We start from the raw sequence: 6,243 nt of genomic DNA, 5'->3' as shown, positions 1-6,243 counted from the left end.
ACACACACACGTTGTTGTTTACTTTGACTCGGTCCCCAAACACACAAACACACAGTCGTCGTGTCGGGTCACTGAAGCACTAAACTGTGTAATTACCCTGAACCATGAGAATAGTCCAGAAAATGCACATTCTCCCTCTATTTAAAGAAGTTATACTATAAAGTGCAGAGCCAAGCTGTTTTGGGAAATGGCAGTTTTTTGGGTTTTTTTTTCAACATGTACGTATTTGGCAGGAACAAATGAGTTTCATGGATAAAAAGTACAGTTTCTGTGTTTTCATGTGGAACAATTTAGCTTCGTTTTTTTCCCTCCCACTGATGGGTTTGTTTACACCATGTCATTATTTTTATATTTATGTACTAGTAGACATTTTTAAAAATAAAGAACACAAGCGTGTATTACAGTACAGGGAGGGAATGGGATCACCAAGGTCAGTGGTATTTATCCTCTGTGAATAAGCAAAACACAAATGTCATGGTCATACAGATATCGCTGTCGCAAGCACGACTACTCACAAACATCTCATGTGAGATATGAAAGCGACGACTGCCCTGATAGAAACAGTGAAGTAAAATATGTGGTTGACAGTTTTTTATCATCTCATGGTAAATATAATCTTATCACCCTTTCTTCCCTATGATGAGACCAGTGTATAACCTTTGTTACTGTTGATTTGCCTTCTTTTCATTTCTTCTTATTTCTCTAACTCCAGCTCATTTGTTCCCTGTGTTTGTGAACTGACTGTTTATTGGTTTTCCTGCTGATCTCATCCATGACATTAAACTCATCGACCACTTTATGACGTTTATGACACCTGATTAAGAGTCATTAGACCTGGTGTGGGTGCCTCTGTGTGCCTTGGTGTGAGTGGTTATTTGTATTCCTGTCTCCTTCCTATCATTTAAAGCAGTTTGGCTATTGTCCTGTGAGCATTAGGTGAACTGCAGCTCACTGGATATTTTATCTTTTGGGCCATTTTTAGTGAACTCTAGAGATGGTTGTGCTAGAAAAATCCCAGTAGCTCAGCAGTTTCTGAAATACTCAGACCAGCCCTTGTGAAACCAACAACAGTGCCTTATACCAAGTCACTTAAGTCAGATTTATTTACAATTCTGATGCTTTCTGAAGTTAATATTTGCCTTAACAAGCAATTGAGCAGGTGTAACTAATAAAGAGACTGGTGTGTGTGTATGTGCCTGTGTGTGTGTGTGTGTGTGCGTGTGTATGTGCCCATGTATTACTAATGTTGTGGGGACATAAAACTGCTTACACAGTCACATTGTGGGGACTGTTCTTCCTTGTGGGGACAAAAAGCAAGTCCCCATAATGTGAATTACTATATTTTAAGCTGAAGAAATGTTTTAAGGTTAGTTTGAGGGTAGGGTTAGGGTAAGGTTAGGGTCAGGGTTAGGGTTAGACCTGTAGTAATTATGGTTAAGTTTAGGGTGCTTTCACACCATTTGGTGCGCACCAACACACACACATGTGAGGTTTTCATGACTTGAGGGGACATTACATTGACTTAGGGTGCTTTCACACCTACAGCATGTGGTTATACCAAAATGCTCTGGTTCGGTTCGTTTGCGTAGGTGTGAATGTAATCTCGGTCCTTTGGTGCGCACCAAATCAACAGGTCTGAGACCTGCCTGAAGGGGTGCAACCAAAGCAACCAAACCAAATGACACAAAACGGTCTAGTTTAATGCATTATGGGTATGAGATATGGGATTTCCACCTCAGCGGCACGGTTTTGCTGCGCAGCACTGCCATCAGAGCAGAGCAGCCTTTGCGAACCAGCCATATTCACACAAGAAGCCGCGGCGTGCCCGGTGGAAATGCTCACATTGTTTAGAGTGGCAGCGATCAGCTCCGGTGACAGCGGCGCTTATGTTCCGCAGAAGCGACGTGCCCGGTGATAATGGGGGGAAATCAGTCTTCGTTGTCTTTTTTGGTTCGTTTAGAACTATGCATATGTGAAAGCAAACCGTACCCATGTCAGTTTGCTGGTGCGGACCAAAGCAATCTAATTATAGGTGTGAAAGCACCCTTAGAGTATGTCTCCAGGAAACGAATGTAAGGGCGATTTCACACCGCACCAGTAACGCACCCAGTAACGCGACAAAGAACGGCACCAAACTGTGCCACTGATGTTCGGAAATCCGGGGTTATCCCATATCTCATACCCATAATGCATTAAACGAGACCGTTTCATCCCATTTGGTTTGGTTGCTTTCACACCAGAGGAACCGTACCAAAGTAGGGTGGATAAAGTGGTCCGAGACCACGGTTGATTTGGTGCGCACCAGAGGACCGAGATTGCATTCACACCTACGCAAACGAACCAAAACCAAAACTGGTCCGCACCGGTCTTGCAATCTAATTATAGGTGTGAAAGCACCGTAAGTCAATGTAATGTCCCCTTAAGTCATGAAAACCTCACGTGTGTGTGTGTGCATTGTTAATGGAGAAGAAATAGCTGATATGTGGTGTTTGGGTTTAATAGTCATGAGTGTGTGCCCAGCATGTGCCTGTGCTCTCTCTCTCTCTCTCTCTCTCTCTCTCTCTCTCTCTGTGCTTTTCCCTGGGTGAATTATTAACTGTTTAAAGTCTCACTGGAGGTCTGCACTCTCTCTGCTCTCTCTGCACTCTCTCTGCTCTCTCTCTGCTCTCTCTGCTCTCTCTGTCATTGGAGTTGACTGAGGAATAACTCATCCCTATGAGTGGAGCAGTAAATCAGCCGCCCTTTTCCCAGCATGCACAGAAGCTGGTTCCTCTAAATATAATGGCAGAGTGAAAGAGCAGCATCAAATCGAGGAAATACATTTTTTATGTGACAGGATTCACTTTCAGAGCGTCTGCATTATTAAACGTCCTGGAAGAAAATCTTTAGTTTAACAAGTCATTGTTGCGTGGACACTTCTGTTTGCTGGACTTTTGATCTGGGTTTGATCTAAAACCTGTATTTCTGAAAATCTTAAATCTTAAATCTTAAATCTTAGTTAGATCCACAAATAGTTTTTTACATTTTGTGGTAGAAAAGTGGCAGAACATGGATGGATGGAGGGATTACTGACTAGGAGCCAGGTCTATTCAGCAGACATCAGAGCTGGATGTGATCAAGAGATATATTCTTACTGAATAAGAATATATCTCTGCAACCAGGAGGCAAAATCTGTTTGAAAGCCTTAAAAACAACTGAGTGGACGCTGTTACAACAGCAGATTATGTGAGAAGGAAACTGGAGAACCTGAAAAATCCCCACGCACAAACAGGAAGAACATGCAAATTCCACACAGAAAGGTCTGAATCAGCAACCTTCTTGCTGTGAGGCAACAGTGCTAGCCACCTGCTCCACCGTGTGACCTTATTCAGTGATGTTCAAAATCTGCTTACAGTAAGAGTTTGATGATTATGCATCAGTCACTTCAGAACACTCTCATTTCACCGTGGTCCCATTCAACAGCTCTTATTAAACTAGAAATGATTTCAATTTTATTTTTCTTATGTAAGAAATTCAAGTGTGCTTTAAAATAATTAAATCTTGATTTGGACCAACATTATGACATATTCTGGTAATCATCAGATAAGACTGCCAAAGCTTATGCACAACACACTATGTGAGCTGTGATAGTGATGGTTAAACAGTGTCAGAAACAGACTTCAAAAGCAAAACACTTGCCTGAATGTTGTATATTGTCTTGGGATGAAGTCTCACAAGAGCACTAGATAGTTTTCAATATAGGGTTGAACAGATTTATCGATGAATCAATCAATTATTAATCGAAAGCTAATCTTAAGACCCTACAGTCGTGTCAGTGTGTCACAGATAATTTCACCTGGTCAGTGTTTAAAGTTTCCTGGAGCTCAACAAGCCATTGAAGAGCAGCTCGGCTGCAGCTTTGGGTGTTTCCTTCATTTTTGCACTTTTCACATTTTGTGTGAGTTGCTGTTACTTTTTGTTTGGCCACTTTGTCGACCTGTGACAAATAACTGCAAACTGCAATATCTTGCACTCCATGTTAGGTAATGTTTGTCTGTCTGTCTGTTAGTTAGCAACATAACTCGAAAAGTCACAAACGGATTTGGATTACATTTCCGCAATGTGACCAGGAACAAGTGATTACATTTTGGGTGTAGACGCTATCACTGGTTACAACACTCGCTGTCTGACCCAGACACGCCGGCAGGGTGTATTTGTAGGCACTGTGCCTGCAACTTTTTCACAGCATTTTTTTAAATGTTGCCAACATGTCAATGCTAAGAGTATTTTCAAAGTCTGGGCTGCCTTGGCGTAGGTCTGTGCTCTCCGAGTGCTTTTCTAGTTTGTTTGTTTGGTCACTTTTCAGTTGCACCACAGGTGTAAAATTAGCGGGTGCTCATTTTGGTGCTATGGTTACAAGTCCACTCTGCTGTGACCTGTGTGAGATGAAGTCACTCCACAAATCAGTGGATCTTAACACGGTGGACGTGACCTTCCAGTTAATCAGTCACAATCAGTTTTTTTTTTTGCAATTCTGAAACATTTTGTTTCGTGGTAAATGGCAGTTCACTTGTGTTGGGTTTTGCCTGTTGCTATGGCAGCAACTTTGGAGATGGACTTCTACTTTGACCCTTTTAGTTTTAGGATGTTTCAGCCCACTTATGTTACTGTTGTATTTTTACACATATGTTGTTGTTATTGTCATGTTGTGGGAGCAGCAACCACTGATTTGGCTACAGTGAAAATTCTGTTAAACCCAGTTCAGATCTTAGATCCATCATTTGAAAAGACAGACTGTGACCTGTTTAGATGTAAAATGGGTTGTGTTACAACCTCATGGTCTTGCTTTCCCTTTCCTTGTGTGGTTCTCTCTCTCTGCATGTGTGTGAGTGTGTGATGGGTTGCAGGTGTGCATGCTTGATTGAATAACCTGTGTGTGTGTGTGTGACATGGTGGATCCTGGTGTCTCATTGGTCGCTGCACAGGAGGCTCCAGTATAAAAGGTCTGATCGTCCCAGCAGCACCATTTATAACCATAGTCCCATCAGGCGGCTCATGTTTGTTTTACTAATGATTTGTTGTCTCCACATTCACGTTGTGATCAGGTTTTTCCCCTCGGGCCTGGTTTCAGAAAGAGTTTTATTCCTATGTCACATCTATTATTGTAGAAATGTTTGCTTCTCGCACTAAGTCAAGGAATGTTGTGGTTTCCTCGTCCGTCCGCACATACGTTGTCTCGTCCACTGTTTCAGTTCATGTTCTGTTTCCAGTGCACTGAGATGTGGAAGCTGTAGGAACGTTTAACTGAATCTGTGTTCACTGCAGTCATTTGTATTTACTTTATATTGTATGTTGTTACGCCAACTTTTCCACCTCCCTCAAGTGTAAAAATATATATGTATATACATAGTTTTCAATACTTCAAATTCTGTTTTTGTTCAGGTTTTTTTATGCACAAATCAAACAATGCACAAGGTGAAACCCATTTATTGTAGAATAAAAAAACGATGATGACTGTGTGTGTGTCCTGTTACTGTGTGTTGCATGTGAGTCAGAATCTGTGTTTTGCCGTCAGCACAGCTTTCGTTTCTTCTGGATGCGCAGACGTTATCTAACAGAGAGCATCGCGTTGCAGGGATCAAGTTTTGAAACAAGTGATCCTGTTGCAGCCAGCAGTTCCTGCAGCAGCTCTAAACTTACCCCATTTTAATCAAGCCTTTACTCTGCTCTCTCCTCCCACTGGTCATTGGCTCAGCTCCCAAAGTGCTCGGCTTCCTCTGCTCTCGACTCCCCTCGAGCTTCCACTGAGCCAGACAGACGTGGCCTGAAGCTACAGGTACAGAGAGAGAGAGAGAAGGAAAAACTGCAATCAATAAGGTGCATTTTCTGAACAGGGAAACAAACAACAGCGATGGAGAACACCACTGTGACGAGTGCTGCTGCTTTTAACTCAAAGCAACAGAGACCAAGGCTTGAATAGCAGTGTATTCTGATACTGTTAAACAAACTGTGTCCTTTCACAGATTGAATTTGCTGCGGAGTCAATTACATAATTAGTGTTTCCTTGTCAGGAGAGAGGAGCAGATTACACGCAACGAGCCAAGGGTTTGTATAGAGTTTATGTTTGTGTCGAATCAGTCAAAGGTTTCTTCAGTTTCCCCGAAAAACTGCCTTTAGATAATTATTCTATATTGCATTACCAAGCAAATTTGCAATTACGTTTTTCACAGAGGGGGCGCAAGACACTCTGGTGGACCTTGTCCC

This window comes from Microchirus variegatus (assembly GCF_963457635.1).
Source record: "Microchirus variegatus genome assembly, chromosome: 5".
NCBI lineage: Eukaryota > Metazoa > Chordata > Actinopteri > Pleuronectiformes > Soleidae > Microchirus > Microchirus variegatus.
The sequence above is the reverse complement of the archived record's forward strand: the minus strand, read 5'-3'. Positions refer to the sequence as shown.